The sequence below is a fragment of the Portunus trituberculatus genome, chromosome 41 (assembly GCF_017591435.1).
Source record: "Portunus trituberculatus isolate SZX2019 chromosome 41, ASM1759143v1, whole genome shotgun sequence".
Lineage (NCBI taxonomy): Eukaryota > Metazoa > Arthropoda > Malacostraca > Decapoda > Portunidae > Portunus > Portunus trituberculatus.
In genome coordinates, this window is record NC_059295.1 from 34,884,836 (window position 1) to 34,900,496 (window position 15,661).

General features: G+C 30.5%; 1 long non-coding RNA gene across 4 annotated transcripts in view; it reads right to left on the minus strand.

Annotated features, from left to right (window-relative positions):
* LOC123516587 overlaps positions 1-14,791 on the minus strand; it is a 31,842-nt gene extending 17,051 nt beyond the window's left edge. The window contains exons 1-26 of one of the 4 annotated variants that reach the window (XR_006678244.1): positions 14,540-14,791; positions 14,327-14,367; positions 13,088-13,157; positions 11,717-12,484; positions 11,481-11,546; positions 10,946-10,981; positions 10,368-10,439; positions 10,155-10,195; positions 9,918-9,983; positions 9,382-9,417; positions 8,452-8,487; positions 7,869-7,940; positions 7,656-7,696; positions 6,768-6,803; positions 6,188-6,259; positions 5,975-6,015; positions 5,065-5,100; positions 4,481-4,552; positions 4,268-4,308; positions 3,430-3,465; positions 2,845-2,916; positions 2,632-2,672; positions 1,802-1,837; positions 1,223-1,294; positions 1,010-1,050; positions 170-205 (exon numbers count right to left, since the gene is read on the minus strand). This is a non-coding gene — a long non-coding RNA (uncharacterized LOC123516587). The remainder of the gene's footprint in view (positions 1-169; positions 206-1,009; positions 1,051-1,222; positions 1,295-1,801; positions 1,838-2,631; positions 2,673-2,844; positions 2,917-3,429; positions 3,466-4,267; positions 4,309-4,480; positions 4,553-5,064; positions 5,101-5,974; positions 6,016-6,187; positions 6,260-6,767; positions 6,804-7,655; positions 7,697-7,868; positions 7,941-8,451; positions 8,488-9,381; positions 9,418-9,917; positions 9,984-10,154; positions 10,196-10,367; positions 10,440-10,945; positions 10,982-11,480; positions 11,547-11,716; positions 12,485-13,087; positions 13,158-14,326; positions 14,368-14,539) is intronic. The other 3 variants (XR_006678245.1, XR_006678246.1, XR_006678247.1) reach the window with 3 other exon arrangements.
* Between the last annotated feature and the right edge of the window lie 870 nt (positions 14,792-15,661).

Genomic DNA, 15,661 nt, shown 5'->3' on the forward strand with positions numbered 1-15,661 from the left:
AAGAAGGCTTCCAAATTAATGTTATACATTGATTCTCGATCAATTCAATAAAAGTTCCAAACAAAATATAGCAAGATCAAGTTATGTTACATTTGAAGACGGATGCACCTTACAACTTTCAAGTCCTTTTATTGACATACATATGTAAACCAGGAGTTATCAATCTTACCTTCACGACAGCTGAAGTTTGACACTCTTCTTATACCTGCAAGAAAAGAAATGCTGTTTAGTTCATTGAATAATACAATAAAGAAATTAATTCACTTCTATTGTGCTCAGAAACTTTCTTATCCTCAAAAACACTAGGTTGGGGAAAGAAGAAAATTCATCACTTAGATTGTGTTGAATTTAACATATTTTTGTGTAACTTTTATTTTACAATAATGCAACACTAAACATTGAAACTATATTTTTTCACTTTGAAATAGCAAATCTAATATAAGTAGCTATTATCATCTTGTTAATACTTTTATAAGTATATGACTATCGTGATTAATCTGAAACATGCTACCTAATACACCCAAAAACTAAAGCTATACAAAGTATGAACACCTGAGAAATTTTTTTATTTTCATCTATGATGTAAGCCATATATATATATATATATATATATATATATATATATATATATATATATATATATATATATATATATATATATATATATATATAAAATAAAAAATGGCAATATGCTTAAATGAAATTAATCAAATTTTGCAAGGAGAAAGACACAAAACACACATAAAATAAAGTAACAGTTATATACCTTAAATAAAACTTTTTAATACTGATATCAAACAAGACTTGTTTTTGTGGGGGGTCTCATATATACGGAGAAAAAAAAAAATAAATAAATAAATAAAAAAAAATAAATAAAAATAAGGAAAAAACAAATTGCACCCAGATTTCATTTCTCAGTTAAAAATTTGTCTACTTTCCTTTCTTCAGTTGATCTTTGCAATCATCATAGCATGTGTCAAGAAACAAATAGTTCTTCATGGTAACTCACCTCAACACACTGCCACTGCTTTCTCTGTACGACCACTAAGTCTGAAAATGTCAGTGATTATCAGCAAGGGAAGCTTCCTCCAGTACATTATTACAGCACTATCACAATTCAGTGCCATGCATGTTCAACAAAATTTAGTTATGATGATAGGAGTTCCTCATACAGTGTACACATTGGCATACATAAAGGACTGTGTGTATTTTGGTCACTCACCTACAGGTTGGAGGAGCTTTCAAGGTGTACTTGTCTCCTCAGCTACACAGGATAAAACAATCTTGCATGTAACTGAAAGATGCAACAAAAACACATAAAATAACATCTAATTATGATCCTCACTCATTATTAATTAATCAAGAGACTATTGAGATTACTTTGCACATAACTTACTGCTATGACCTTCCAGGCAGTTGACAATTTATATTCTTTCTCTCTACTTTTCTAAAACCCATTCACATCATGTTTACTGTCATTGCATGAGTTTGCCATACGTCATTTTAGAAGCTTCGACAAGATAGCAAACATTTGGTTTCCTGCCTACTTATAAAAATCAAGATTCACATTTTCTCTTTCAATAAGTTAACATATTATGGCATAAATTCCTATTTACAATACTATATATGAACAAGAAGGCTTCCAAATTAATGTTATACATTGATTCTCGATCAATTCAATAAAAGTTCCAAACAAAATATAGCAAGATCAAGTTATGTTACATTTGAAGACGGATGCACCTTACAACTTTCAAGTCCTTTTATTGACATACATATGTAAACCAGGAGTTATCAATCTTACCTTCACGACAGCTGAAGTTTGACACTCTTCTTATACCTGCAAGAAAAAGAAATGCTGTTTAGTTCATTGAATAATACAATAAAGAAATTAATTCATTCTATTGTGCTCAGAAACTTTCTTATCCTCAAAAACACTAGGTTGGGGAAAGAAGAAAATTCATCACTTAGATTGTGTTGAATTTAACATATTTTTGTGTAACTTTTTATTTTACAATAATGCAACACTAAACATTGAAACTATATTTTTTCACTTTGAAATAGCAAATCTAATATAAGTAGCTATCATCATCTTGTTAATACTTTTATAAGTATGTGACTATCATGATTGATCTGAAACATGCTACCTAATACACCCAAAAACTAAAGCTATACAAAGTATGAACACCTGAGAAATTTTTTTTATTTTCATCTATGATGTAAGCCATATATATATATATATATATATATATATATATATATATATATATATATATATATATATATATATATATATATATAATAAATAAAATAAAATGGCAATATGCTTAAATGAAATGAATCAAATTTTGCAAGGAGAAAGACACAAAACACACATAAAATAAAGTAACAGTTATATACCTTAAATAAAACTTTTTAATACTGATATCAAACAAGACTTGTTTTTGTGGGGGGTCTCATATATACGGAGAAAAAAAAAAAATAAATAAATAAATAAAAAAAAATAAGGAAAAAACAAATTGCACCCAGATTTCATTTCTCAGTTAAAAATTTGTCTACTTTCCTTTCTTCAGTTGATCTATGCAATCATCATAGCATGTGTCAAGAAACAAATAGTTCTTCATGGTAACTCACCTCAACACACTGCCACTGCTTTCTCTGTACAACCACTAAGTCTGAAAATGTCAGTGATTATCAGCAAGGGAAGCTTCCTCCAGTACATTATTACAGCACTATCACAATTCAGTGCCATGCATGTTCAACAAAATTTAGTTATGATGATAGGAGTTCCTCATACAGTGTACACATTGGCATACATAAAGGACTGTGTGTATTTTGGTCACTCACCTACAGGTTGGAGGAGCTTTCAAGGTGTACTTGTCTCCTCAGCTACACAGGATAAAACAATCTTGCATGTAACTGAAAGATGCAACAAAAATACACATAAAATAACATCTAATTATGATCCTCACTCATTATTAATTAATCAAGAGACTATTGAGATTACTTTGCACATAACTTACAGCTATGACCTTCCAGGCAGTTGACAATTTATATTCTTTCTCTCTACTTTTCTAAAACCCATTCACATCATGTTTACTGTCATTGCATGAGTTTGCCATACGTCATTTTTTAGAAGCTTCGACAAGATAGCAAACATTTGGTTTCCTGCCTACTTATAAAAAATCAAGATTCACATTTTCTCTTTTCAATAAGTTAACATATTATGGCATAAATTCCTATTTACAATACTATATATGAACAAGAAGGCTTCCAAATTAATGTTATACATTGATTCTCGATCAATTCAATAAAAGTTCCACACAAAATATAGCAAGATCAAGTTATGTTACATTTGAAGACGGATGCACCTTACAACTTTCAAGTCCTTTTATTGACATACATATGTAAACCAGGAGTTATCAATCTTACCTTCACGACAGCTGAAGTTTGACACTCTTCTTATACCTGCAAGAAAAAGAAATGCTGTTTAGTTCATTGAATAATACAATAAAGAAATTAATTCACTTTATTGTGCTCAGAAACTTTCTTATCCTCAAAAACACTAGGTTGGGGAAAGAAGAAAATTCATCACTTAGATTGTGTTGAATTTAACATATTTTTGTGTAACTTTTTATTTTACAATAATGCAACACTAAACATTGAAACTATATTTTTTCACTTTGAAATAGCAAATCTAATATAAGTAGCTATCATCATCTTGTTAATACTTTTATAAGTATGTGACTATCGTGATTGATCTGAAACATGCTACCTAATACACCCAAAAACTAAAGCTATACAAAGTATGAACACCTGAGAAATTTTTTTTATTTTCATCTATGATGTAAGCCATATATATATATATATATATATATATATATATATATATATATATATATATATATATATATATATATATATATATAAATAAATAAATAAAAAAAAAATGGCAATATGCTTAAATGAAATGAATCAAATTTTGCAAGGAGAAAGACACAAAACACACATAAAATAAAGTAACAGTTATATACCTTAAATAAAACTTTTTAATACTGATATCAAACAAGACTTGTTTTTGTGGGGGGTCTCATATATACGGAGAAAAAAAAAAAAAAATAAATAAATAAATAAAAAAAATAAGGAAAAAACAAATTGCACCCAGATTTCATTTCTCAGTTAAAAATTTGTCTACTTTCCTTTCTTCAGTTGATCTATGCAATCATCATAGCATGTGTCAAGAAACAAATAGTTCTTCATGGTAACTCACCTCAACACACTGCCACTGCTTTCTCTGTACAACCACTAAGTCTGAAAATGTCAGTGATTATCAGCAAGGAAAGCTTCCTCCACTACATTATTACAGCACTATCACAATTCAGTGCCATGCATGTTCAACAAAATTTAGTTATGATGATAGGAGTTCCTCATACAGTGTACACATTGGCATACATAAAGGACTGTGTGTATTTTGGTCACTCACCTACAGGTTGGAGGAGCTTTCAAGGTGTACTTGTCTCCTCAGCTACACAGGATAAAACAATCTTGCATGTAACTGAAAGATGCAACAAAAATACACATAAAATAACATCTAATTATGATCCTCACTCATTATTAATTAATCAAGAGACTATTGAGATTACTTTGCACATAACTTACAGCTATGACCTTCCAGGCAGTTGACAATTTATATTCTTTCTCTCTACTTTTCTAAAACCCATTCACATCATGTTTACTGTCATTGCATGAGTTTGCCATACGTCATTTTTAGAAGCTTCGACAAGATAGCAAACATTTGGTTTCCTGCCTACTTATAAAAAATCAAGATTCACATTTTCTCTTTTCAATAAGTTAACATATTATGGCATAAATTCCTATTTACAATACTATATATGAAGAAGAAGGCTTCCAAATTAATGTTATACATTGATTCTCGATCAATTCAATAAAAGTTCCAAACAAAATATAGCAAGATCAAGTTATGTTACATTTGAAGACGGATGCACCTTACAACTTTCAAGTCCTTTTATTGACATACATATGTAAACCAGGAGTTATCAATCTTACCTTCACGACAGCTGAAGTTTGACACTCTTCTTATACCTGCAAGAAAAAGAAATGCTGTTTAGTTCATTGAATAATACAATAAAGAAATTAATTCATTCTATTGTGCTCAGAAACTTTCTTATCCTCAAAAACACTAGGTTGGGGAAAGAAGAAAATTCATCACTTAGATTGTGTTGAATTTAACATATTTTTGTGTAACTTTTTATTTTACAATAATGCAACACTAAACATTGAAACTATATTTTTTCACTTTGAAATAGCAAATCTAATATAAGTAGCTATCATCATCTTGTTAATACTTTTATAAGTATATGACTATCGTGATTGATCTGAAACATGCTACCTAATACACCCAAAAACTAAAGCTATACAAAGTATGAACACCTGAGAAATTTTTTTTATTTTCATCTATGATGTAAGCCATATATATATATATATATATATATATATATATATATATATATATATATATATATATATATATATATATATATATATATATATATATATATATATATATATATATATATATATATATATATATATATATATATATATATATAAATAAATAAATAAAATAAAAATGGCAATATGCTTAAATGAAATTAATCAAATTTTGCAAGGAGAAAGACACAAAACACACATAAAATAAAGTAACAGTTATATACCTTAAATAAAACTTTTTAATACTGATATCAAACAAGACTTGTTTTTGTGGGGGGTCTCATATATACGGAGAAAAAAAAAAAAAAAAATAAATAAATAAATAAATAAAAAAAATAAGGAAAAAACAAATTGCACCCAGATTTCATTTCTCAGTTAAAAATTTGTCTACTTTCCTTTCTTCAGTTAATCTATGCAATCATCATAGCATGTGTCAAGAAACAAATAGTTCTTCATGGTAACTCACCTCAACACACTGCCACTGCTTTCTCTGTACAACCACTAAGTCTGAAAATGTCAGTGATTATCAGCAAGGGAAGCTTCCTCCACTACATTATTACAGCACTATCACAATTCAGTGCCATGCATGTTCAACAAAATTTAGTTATGATGATAGGAGTTCCTCATACAGTGTACACGTTGGCATACATAAAGGACTGTGTGTATTTTGGTCACTCACCTACAGGTTGGAGGAGCTTTCAAGGTGTACTTGTCTCCTCAGCTACACAGGATAAAACAATCTTGCATGTAACTGAAAGATGCAACAAAAAAACACAAAATAACATCTAATTATGATCCTCACTCATTATTAATTAATCAAGAGACTATTGAGATTACTTTGCACATAACTTACTGCTATGACCTTCCAGGCAGTTGACAATTTATATTCTTTCTCTCTACTTTTCTAAAACCCATTCACATCATGTTTACTGTCATTGCATGAGTTTGCCATACGTCATTTTTAGAAGCTTCGACAAGATAGCAAACATTTGGTTTCCTGCCTACTTATAAAAATCAAGATTCACATTTCTCTTTTCAATAAGTTAACATATTATGGCATAAATTCCTATTTACAATACTATATATGAACAAGAAGGCTTCCAAATTAATGTTATACATTGATTCTCGATCAATTCAATAAAAGTTCCAAACAAAATATAGCAAGATCAAGTTATGTTACATTTGAAGACGGATGCACCTTACAACTTTCAAGTCCTTTTATTGACATACATATGTAAACCAGGAGTTATCAATCTTACCTTCACGACAGCTGAAGTTTGACACTCTTCTTATACCTGCAAGAAAAAGAAATGCTGTTTAGTTCATTGAATAATACAATAAAGAAATTAATTCATTCTATTGTGCTCAGAAACTTTCTTATCCTCAAAAACACTAGGTTGGGGAAAGAAGAAAATTCATCACTTAGATTGTGTTGAATTTAACATATTTTTGTGTAACTTTTTATTTTACAATAATGCAACACTAAACATTGAAACTATATTTTTTCACTTTGAAATAGCAAATCTAATATAAGTAGCTATCATCATCTTGTTAATACTTTTATAAGTATATGACTATCGTGATTGATCTGAAACATGCTACCTAATACACCCAAAACTAAAGCTATACAAAGTATGAACACCTGAGAAATTTTTTTATTTTCATCTATGATGTAATATATATATATATATATATATATATATATATATATATATATATATATATATATATATATATATATATATATATATATATATATATATATATATATATATATATATATATATATATATATATATATATATATATATAAATAAATAAATAAAATAAAAATGGCAATATGCTTAAATGAAATGAATCAAATTTTGCAAGGAGAAAGACACAAAACATACATAAAATAAAGTAACAGTTATATACCTTAAATAAAACTTTTTAATACTGATATCAAACAAGACTTGTTTTTGTGGGGGGTCTCATATATACGGAGAAAAAAAAAAATAAATAAATAAAAAAAAAATAAGGAAAAAACAAATTGCACCCAGATTTCATTTCTCAGTTAAAAATTTGTCTACTTTCCTTTCTTCAGTTGATCTATGCAATCATCATAGCATGTGTCAAGAAACAAATAGTTCTTCATGGTAACTCACCTCAACACACTGCCACTGCTTTCTCTGTACAACCACTAAGTCTGAAAATGTCAGTGATTATCAGCAAGGGAAGCTTCCTCCACTACATTATTACAGCACTATCACAATTCAGTGCCATGCATGTTCAACAAAATTTAGTTATGATGATAGGAGTTCCTCATACAGTGTACACGTTGGCATACATAAAGGACTGTGTGTATTTTGGTCACTCACCTACAGGTTGGAGGAGCTTTCAAGGTGTACTTGTCTCCTCAGCTACACAGGATAAAACAATCTTGCATGTAACTGAAAGATGCAACAAAAAACACATAAAATAACATCTAATTATGATCCTCACTCATTATTAATTAATCAAGAGACTATTGAGATTACTTTGCACATAACTTACTGCTATGACCTTCCAGGCAGTTGACAATTTATATTCTTTCTCTCTACTTTTCTAAAACCCATTCACATCATGTTTACTGTCATTGCATGAGTTTGCCATACGTCATTTTTAGAAGCTTCGACAAGATAGCAAACATTTGGTTTCCTGCCTACTTATAAAAAATCAAGATTCACATTTTCTCTTTTCAATAAGTTAACATATTATGGCATAAATTCCTATTTACAATACTATATATGAACAAGAAGGCTTCCAAATTAATGTTATACATTGATTCTAGATCAATTCAATAAAAGTTCCAAACAAAATATAGCAAGATCAAGTTATGTTACATTTGAAGACGGATGCACCTTACAACTTTCAAGTCCTTTTATTGACATACATATGTAAACCAGGAGTTATCAATCTTACCTTCACGACAGCTGAAGTTTGACACTCTTCTTATACCTGCAAGAAAAAGAAATGCTGTTTAGTTCATTGAATAATACAATAAAGAAATTAATTCATTCTATTGTGCTCAGAAACTTTCTTATCCTCAAAAACACTAGGTTGGGGAAAGAAGAAAATTCATCACTTAGATTGTGTTGAATTTAACATATTTTTGTGTAACTTTTTATTTTACAATAATGCAACACTAAACATTGACACTATTTTTTCACTTTGAAATAGCAAATCTTATACAGTAAAACCTCAGCTCACGACCATAATTCGTTCCTAAATCCTGTTCGTCACCCGATTTGTTCGTCCCCTGAATAAATGTTTCCCATAAGAATGTACTGAAATACCATTAATCCGTACCAGACCCAAAAAAAATCATACTATTGTCCATAAAACCCATTCAAAATAGACCTTTAATGTATGCATGACATGAACGAAATAATTATAGAAAGCCTAAATTGTTGTACTTACCTAAATACTATCAAAATGATAATAAAATTAATAAAAAAGAAAGTGTTATTTATTTGAGACTGGACGTTGATGGCATGATGGAATGGAGGCGAGGAGAATGAGGAGGAAGACAGACAAGATCTGTGAAGACAGTCATGAGAGAGGACTTTGGATGTGCGCAGCGTGCCAGAGCTACACAACAGATGTGTAGCGTCACAAGACAGTGCCACTATGTGAGCCCCCGTTATAGTGAACATCGGCATGGGAAACATGGAAAGATCGCCAGTCTTCATCTCTGCCTTTGGAAGACCCTTGCCTGCCTGGGATTGACTTCCTCACACGTGTGGGAGCAAGTTTGGACTTCCAAGAAGGGAAGTTAAAGGTACGTGGCCAGGAAGTTCCTTTGATCCTTTTATTGACATACATATGTAAACAAGGAGTTATTAATCTTACCTTCACAATAGCTGAAGTTTGACACTCTTCTTATACCTGCAAGAAAAAAAGAAATGCTGTTTAATTCATTGAAAAATACAATAAAGAAATTAATTCATTCTATTGTGCTCAGAAATGTTTTCATCCTCAAAAACACTAGGTTGGGGAAAGAAGAAAATTCATCATTTAGATTGTGTTGAATTTAGTATATTTTTGTGTATCTTTTTATTTAACAATAATGCAACACTAAACACAAACTATTTTTTTCACTTTCAAATAGCAAATCTTATATAAGTAGCTATCACCATCTTGTTAATACTTTGATAATTATATGACTATCGTGATTGATCTGAAACATACTACCTAATACACCAACAACTAAAGCTATACAAAGTATGAACACCTGAGAAAGTTATATCAATTTTCAAATATGCTGTAAGCCACATAAAAAACTAAATGAAAATCTCAATGCTTAAATCAAATCACACCAATGAATAAAAGTTTGCAAAGAGAAAGACACAAATACACACATATAAAATAAAGTAACACTTACATACCTTGAATAAATCTTTTTAATACTGATATCAAACAAGACTTGTTCACTTGCGGTCCAATATATACTGCTGCAAGAAACAAAAAAGAAATGCATGAGCATCATCTTTTCAAGGAAAAAAAATAAATTGCACCCAATTTCATTTCTCAGTTGAAAATTTGTCTACTTTCTATTCTTCAGTTGAACTATGCAATCATCATAGCATATGTCAAGAAACAAATAGTTCTTCAATGTAACTCACCTCAATACACTGCCACTGCTTTCTCTGTACAACCACATAGTCTGAAAATGTCAGTGATTATCAGCAAGGGAAGCTTCCTCCAGTACATTGTTACAGCACCATCACAGTTCAGTGCCATGCATGATCAACAAGGTTCATTTATGACGATCGCAATTCATCATACAGTGTCTACGTAGGCATGCATAAAAGACTGTGTGTATTTTGATCACTTACCTACAGGCTGGTGGAGCTTTCAAGGTACACTTGTCTCCTCATGTACACAGGATAAAACAATCTTGCGTGTCACTGGAAGATACAACACAAAAACACCTAAAATAACATCTCATTATGATCCTTATACATTACTAATTAATCAAAAGACCATTACTTTATATTTAACTTACTGCTATGACCTTCCAGGCAGTTGACAATTTATATTCTTTCTTTCTACTTTTCTAAAAACCCATTCACATCATGTTTATTGTCATTGCATGAGTTTGAAGTACGTCATTCTTAGAAGCTTCAACAAGATGGCAAACATTTGGTTTCCTGTCTCCTTATCAAAAATTGAGATTCATTTTCTTTTTCAATAAGTTAATACATGATTATGGCATAAATTCCTAATTACAATACTATATATGAACAAGAAGCCTTCCAAATTAATGTTATATATTGATTCTCGATGAATTCAATAAAGGTTCCAACAAAATATAGCAAGATCAAGTTATGTTACATTTGAAGACGGATGCACCTTACAACTTTCAAATCCATTTATTGACATACATATGTAAACAAAGAGTTATTAATCTTACCTTCACAATAGGTGAAGTTTGACACTCTTCTTATACCTGCAAGAAAAAAGAAATGCTGTTTAGTTCATTGAAAAATACAATAAAGAAATTAATTCATTCTATTGTGCTCAGAAATGTTTTCATCCTCAAAAACACTAGGTTGGGGAAAGAAGAAAATTCATCATTTAGATTGTGTTGAATTTAGTATATTTTTGTGTATCTTTTTATTTAACAATAATGCAACACTAAACACTGAAACTATTTTTTTCACTTTCAAATAGCAAATCTTATATAAGTAGCTATCACCTTGTTAATACTTTGATAATTATATGACTATCGTGATTGATCTGAAACATACTACCTAATACACCCAACAACTAACGCTATACAAAGTATGAACACCTGAGAAAGTTATGTTAATTTTCAACTATGCTGTTAAGTCACATAAAAGCAAAATGAAAATGGCAATATGCTTAAATCAAATCACACCAATGAATAAAAGTTTGCAGAGAAAGACACAAATACACACATATAAAATAAAGTAACACTTACATACCTTGAATAAATCTTTTTGATACTGATATCAAACGAGACTTGTTCTTTTGGGGTCCAATATATACTGCTGCAAGAAACAAAAAAGAAATGCATGAGCATATCTTTTTAAGGAAAACCAATAAATTGCACCCAATTTCATTTCTCAGTTGAAAATTTGTCTACTTTCTATTCTTCAGTTGAACTATGCAATCATCATAGCATGTGTCAAGAAACAAATAGTTCTTCAAGGTAACTCACCTCAACACACTGCCACTACTTTCTCTGTACAACCACTAAGTCTGAAAATATCAGTGATTATCAGCAAGGGAAGCTTCCTGCAGTACATTGTTACAGCACCATCACAGTTCAGTGCCATGCATGTTCAACAAGGTTCATTCATGACAATAGGAATTCCTAATACAGTGTATACGTTGGCATGCATAAAGGACTGTGTGTATTTTGGTCACTCACCTACAGGGTGGTGGAGCTTTGTGTCACTGGAAGATGCAACATAAAAATACCTAAGATAACATCTCATGATCCTCACTCATTACTAATTAATGAAGAGATTATTGATTACTTTGCATTTAACTTACTGCTATGAAATTCCAGGCAGTTGACAACTTATATTCTTTGTCTCTACTTTTCTAAAACCCATTAACATGGTTACTGTCATTGCATGAGTTCCCCTATGTAATTTTTAGAAGCTTCAAAAAGATGGCAAACATTTGGTTTCCTGTCTACTTATCAAAAATTAAAATTCACATTTTCTTTTCAACAAGTTAATACATTATGGCATAAATTCCTATTTACAGTATATGAACAAGAAGGCTTCCAAATTAATGTTATATATTGATTCTCGATCAATTCAATAAAAGTTCCAAACAAAATATGGCAAGATCAAGTTATGTTACACTTGAAGACAGATGCTCCTTACAACTTTCAAATCCTTTTAGTGACATACATATGTAAACAAGGAGTTATTAATCCTACCTTCATGACAGCTGAAGTTTGACACTCTCATACCTCCAAGAAAAAGAAATACTGTTTAGTTCTTTAAATAATACAATAAAGAAATTAATTCATTCTTTTGTGCACAGAAACTTTATCCTCAAAAACATTAGGTCGGGTAAAGAAGAAAATTCATGATTTAGATAGTGTTGAATTTAACATTTTTGTGTATCATTTTATTTTACAATAATGCAACACTAAACATTGAAACAATATTTTTTTCACTTTGAAATAGTAAATCTAATATAAGTAGTTGTCATCATCTTGTTAATACTTTGATAAGTATATGACTATCGTGATTGATCTGAAACATACTACCTAATACACCCAACAACTAAAGCTATACAAAGTATGAACACCTGAGAAAATTTGTTTATTTTCATCTTTGATGTAAGCCATATATATATATATATATATATATATATATATATATATATATATATATATATATATATATATATATATATATATATATATATATATATATATATATATATATATATATATATATATAAAATAATAAAAATGGCAATGTTTAAATCAAATCACACCAATTAATCAAATTTTGCAAGGAGAAAGACACACACACATATATAAAATAAAGTAACACTTACATACCTAGAATAAAGCTTCTTAATACTGCTATCAAACAAGACTTGTTTTTTTTTGGAGGGCGGTCTCATATATGCTGGAAGGAGAGAGAGAGAGAGAGAGAGAGAGAGAGAGAGAGAGAGAGAGAGAGAGAGAGAGAGAGAGAGAGAGAGAGAGAGAGAGAGAGAGAGAGAGTTATTTTTTAAGGGATAAAAAAATTTTTTTTTACCCAGATTTCATTTCTCAGTTGAAAAGTTGTCAACATACTTGTCTTCAGTTGAACTATGCAATCATCATAGCATGTGTCAAAAAAAGAATACAGGCAACCCCCGCTTAATGAAGGTTCACACAGCGAAATTTCGCTACAACGAAGGTTTCCTTTTACTACCATCTGCTCGTTTAACGAACACCAAACTTGCTTTAACGAAATTTTATCCAGGTAATTTTGTCCAAGTTTGAAAGCCCCATCATATCACACAAGTCAACAGGCTTTTGAATACACCAGCGCCTCTCATGGACAAAATGCGCACCATTCACTCCCCATAGTTCAAAACAATAACAGCGTCAGCAGCAGCTCGTCTTCCTCGATCTACATGCCACCAAAACGCCCTGCAATGTTGCCTAGTGTTCCTAAGAAGACCAGATAATCTCTTACTCTCGAAGTGAAGCTGGATATTATTCACAGACACAAGAGAGGCAAGAAAACTAATAGCATTGCTTCCCACCATGGCTTGACTCCATCTACTGTCTCTACTATTTTCAAGTCAGCAGACTCTATTAAGAAGGCTGGTAAGACTGTATCTTCCTTGCAAGCTAAAAGAACCACCTGAACTTGTCTCTGCAATGGATAGAATGGAAAGCCTTGTGGAAATGTGGTACATGTTTTGTATGCGGTACAATCATGCGCCCTTAGTTTACATTCCAGAAGTTGCCAGCTAGCGTATTTCCCACTCCAGTCTCCCTCCCTTCATAAATTTAAGATAATCAAGATATAAAGTTATTTACATACATACATTAGTGTACATTATAATGACTTAGTCTTAAATTAAACTGCATAAATGTTTAACTTCATAATTTTTACTTTCATTAAACCTTTTACTGTACTATGATGCACTTTCGCTTTGTTTACTTTCAATGGAAGTTCAAGTCACAGGTCAAACTTGTTATAATTGGTTCGCTTAACGAAAATTTGCTTAATGAACGTTTTTTAGGAACATAAGCCGTTCGTTAAGTGGGGGTTGCCTGTAGTTATTCAAGGTAACTTACCCCAACACACTGCCACTGCATCCTCTGTACAACCACTAAGTCTGAAAATGTCAGTGATTATCAGCAAGGGAAGCTTCCTCCAGTACATTATCACAACACCATCACAGTTCAGTGCCATGCATGTTCAACAAGGTTCAGTTATGACGATAGGAATTCCTCATACAGTGTACACGTTGGCATGCATAAAGGACTGTGTGTATTTTGATCACTCACCTACAGGCTGGTGGAGCTTTCAAGGTGCACTTGTCTCAATTACACAGGATAAAGCAATCTTGTGTGTCACTGGAAGATGCAACACAAAAACACCTAAAATAACATATTATGATCCTCACTCATTATTAATTAATCAAGAGATTATTGAGATTATTTTGCTTTAACTTACTGCTATGACTTTTCAGGCAGTTGACAATATATTCAATAAGATGGTAAACATAATGTTACATATGAATTTCTCAAAAACAAAAACAATATATACTGGCATTATATATATATATATATATATATATATATATATATATATATATATATATATATATATATATATATATATATATATATATAAAAGCAATTAGATTTAACTTCTTAGTTGAATTTGTCTGTAGTACATATTTCTACTATTGAAGTAAACAATCATGACACGTGTCAGGAAACAGTTACTCAAGGTAACTCATCCAAACACTGCCATTGCATCCTCTGTACACTCACCATGCCTGAAAAAATCAATAATTTTTAGCAAGGAAAGCTTCCTGTAGTACTTGTTACAGCACCACTGCATTTCAGTGCCATGCATGATCAGCAAAAACAATAAAGTTCATTATGCCATTTATATTTTCCCCATGTAATATACACTTAAGAATGCACTACAGACTACTTTGGTCACTTATCTACAGCCTTGAAGAGGTTCAACATAGAGATGTTTCCTCAACTGCACAAGACAATACTCTTTAATCATTGAACAATGCACAGAGAAGTTATTCAGATTAAAAAATCATTCCTTAGTAAATGCTATCAAAGACAATTTAAGAAATATAATTTTTTTTACAAGGTTATAAATTTAAGTAGCCAAATGCCGAAGTTAAACTTCTACATCTTACAAATTTACCAAAAATTAAATAAATAAATAATTAATCAATAAAATAAATAAAAGTTCACTCACTTGGAGTAACAGGAAACAGTAGTTTCTCTTCTGATGTTCCATTTTTTTTTTCCTGAAACCAACTTAATAATCTCCCCTATTAAATCCATTCTAAAATACTGTCTCAATGTTTTTATTTACTAATGCATTAAGCATTGTAAAAACACATCCACAAATAAACATTACAATAGACATTCAGA